Source organism: Rhinoderma darwinii, chromosome 6 (assembly GCF_050947455.1).
Source record: "Rhinoderma darwinii isolate aRhiDar2 chromosome 6, aRhiDar2.hap1, whole genome shotgun sequence".
Taxonomy (NCBI): Eukaryota; Metazoa; Chordata; class Amphibia; order Anura; family Rhinodermatidae; genus Rhinoderma; species Rhinoderma darwinii.
This window is the reverse complement of record NC_134692.1, coordinates 136664736-136668478: the sequence shown is the minus strand read 5'-3', so window position 1 is coordinate 136668478 and position 3743 is coordinate 136664736.

Here is a 3743-nt window from a genome sequence, read left to right as displayed (position 1 = left end):
TCTATCTATCTATCTATCTATCTATCTATCTATCTATCTCATATCTATCTATCTATCTATCTATCATCTATCTATCTATCTATCTATCTATCTATCTATCTATCTATCTATCTATCTATCTATCTATCTATCTATCTATCTATCTATCTATCTATCTCATATCTATCATCTATCTATCTATCTCATATCTATCTATCTATCTATCTATCTATCTATCTATCTATCTATCTATCTATCTATCTATCTATCTATCTATCTATCTATCTATCTCCTATCTATCTATCTATCTATCTCATATCTATCTATCTATCAATCTATCTATCTATCTATCTATCTATCTATCTATCTATCTATCTATCTATCTATCTATCTATCTATCTATCTCATATCTATCTATCTATCTATCTATCTATCTATCTATCTATCTATCTATCTATCTATCTATCTATCTATCTATCTATCTATCTATTATCTATCATCTATCTACCTATCTATCTATCTATCTATTATCTATCATCTATCTACCTATCTATCCATCCATCTATCCCTCTCTCTCTCTCTCTCTCTCTTTCTCTCTCTCTCTCTTTCTCTCTCTCTCTTTCTCTCTCTCTCTCTTTCTCTTTCTCTCTCTCTCTCTTTCTTTCTCTCTCTCTCTCTCTCTCTTTCTCTCTCTCTCTCTCTCTCTCTCTCTCTCTCTCTATCATCTATAAATGTTGGTAGTAAATAGATTATAACATAATTTGCTGGATTATTTATTTACCTTTGGAGTTTCCCATTGTCATTTCCATTAATAGGGAATCCACCAGACTTCCAAATTAATATTTTTCTATCCGCACCATTTGCTAAACACCATCCTGAATATGACTGACCTGCTGGTGACAGACGCTGGGCATGGGTGATGCATCCAGATTACCCGGCTCTTATAGATATATGTATACGGATATACGGATGTGCCGCTAGTATTGTCTGCATTAACATTTATCCACAGGATATGCCATAAGTGTCTGATAGGTAAGGGTGAGGAGAATGAGGGTCCTTTGACCCCCGTTCTACAAGGTAAGAAGGCCACCTCGGTTTGCAGAGCAGGCTCAGGAGATCCCTGTTCTCCATATGAACATGTAAGGTAGAAATCGCCTTTTAACCCGTGAATTTTCATTGTCTGTGGAACTACATGTCACAAAGAGCCCTAGAGAGTCATATATCACATATATCACAACAGGTCGTGTAATCGGGTGTATAGGCTCATCCATTCATAGGACACCCCACTGCATTGTCTGTCATGGAGGAGGGGGGGGTCAATGTTTCAGTGGTGACGCTGTCATTATAATTTATATCTATGTCCCCATAGAATCGTTTATAAGACATTGAGACTCCCCTGTCCTCGTCGCTCGCTCCTGATTTATATATTATCATGTATGTCAAACAATGGTGGTGGTTGTGATCCTCAAACATGATGCACTGAGTGAATGGCAAAACAGGGTTTTTCAAGTGCGTTGGAGGCAGTGACAGAGACAGAAAAATGACCCCTGAAGGTCTAGGGTGGTTAACACTTAATATAATATAATATTTGTGGTGGTTTAGGACGGTTTAATGGTGCTGGTCTATGGCAGATAAGTTTACCTATAATTTTATTTTATTTCCATAGGTCCAGAATTTTTTTAGGGATCCCCTTCTCCCCTCCACACAGCAATAGAGCTAAACTATAAAATTCTGTCTGCCTACAACCACCACTAGGGGGAGCTCATTGCTTAGTGATGTATACATCTCTTATTGAATTGACCTATAAATCAGTATGCAGTGGGCTCCCCCTAGTGGCAGAAGAAAGACTTTTATATTTTTGTCTTTTCTCCTGAATATTTTTAGGGGCATGCAATTCTTTCTAATTTACTTTGTGTTTAAATTCCCTGCCATTTTTAGGGCCTCTGCTTGCTATCACTGAAGTTATTCTTGTTTATACCGAGAGGCTTAAAACCTATACAGAGCCTATCTCACAGCAGAAGGTTTGTTTTAATTGTAATCAGTCTAGACAATCCTGTGAGCAAATCTTTCTCCTATCCTGATAGTTTGTTACAATGTATAGAAGGTGTACAAGTGAAACAACCAACAAATAAATTCACTGAAATCTGAAATGGAAGGCCTGGCCCCAAGAGCTTACGATCTAACCCTGTTCATTCATGCTATTATGTTTAACCAGCTGTGTACCTGTAGACAATGAAGACTGGGAGACCCTATACTTAGACTGTCTCACATTCCTCTCAAGTCCTTTCTCCTTCTCAGTGAGTTGGCATTTGCTGGGGTCTTCATGTCGCGCCTGGAAGGTCACTTCTTACTGGCGACAGTGTCAGAAACCTGAATTTGTGGGATCTGCACCTGTTGATGCTGGGACTGTGATAAGAATACTGACTTCATAATGGACTAATGCTGCCCGCAGCTCACAGCATGTCACACCACAACTGTTTACTACAGCCATGCCTGTGCTTTCCTGCAATGATGGGGGTTGTAGTGTATAGTAATGACAGTAGGGACAAGGTAGTGTCACCCCGCTTTTCTCAGAATCTGATATAACAGAATTCTGTTGGATTTGTTAATTTTTTGGGGGTATTTTCTCGAAAGATAGATGATAGATAGATAGATAGATAGATAGATAGATAGATAGATAGATAGATAGATAGATAGATAGATAGATAGATAGATAGATAGATAGATAGATAGATAGATAATGAGATGATAGATAGATAGATAGATAGATAGATAGATAGATAGATAGATAGATAGATAGATAGATAGATAGATAGATAGATAGATAGATAGATAGATAGATAATGAGACAGATAGATAGATAGATAGATAGATAGATAGATAGATAGATAGATAGATAGATAGATAGATAGATAGATAGATAGATAGATAGATAGATAGATAGATAGATAGATAGATAGATAGATAAGATAGATAGATAGATAGATAGATAGATAGATAGATAGATAGATAGATAGATAGATAGATAGATAGATAGATAGATAGATAGATAGATAGATAGATAATGAGATAGATAGATAGATAGATAGATAGATAGATAGATAGATAGATAGATAGATAGATAGATAGATAGATAGATAGATAGATAGATAGATAGATAGATAGATATGAGATAGATAGATAGATAGATAGATAGATAGATAGATAGATAGATAGATAGATAGATAGATAGATAGATAGATAGATAGATAGATAGATAGATAGACATTAAGAAACTGACCAGCACATAATTTTAGACATATTTAGATTTAAAAGTATGTTATTCAAAGATGAACATCCTCTTTAATCAGTGAATAATGAAAGATTCTACGTCTATCTAATACTTTATGTTTCTACTGTTTATCATGTTCAAAATCTCTGCTTGCTGTCAGGGAATATCATAATTTACATCAAGAGGTGAAAACCTGTACAGACCTAACACTTCTTACAGCTTGTTACAATTATATCCAGTCTAGACATTTCTATTGGTAAATAGTCTGGACTCCCGGCTGATACATTTTACCCGCACTGATACACTGTAACAAACTATCAGAATAGGAGTGAGATTTGTGCTGCTGATTACAGTGGGTTGTCTTGACTGTAAAAGCCAGAAAGAAAGAGCAGTTATGGTAAATGTTCTTGTTTCTGCATCCGTGTCTTTTTGTTGGCGCGCTCTCGTCTTAATGTACGTCCATATTTTGACCTGGATATTGCTGTCGTTTCTA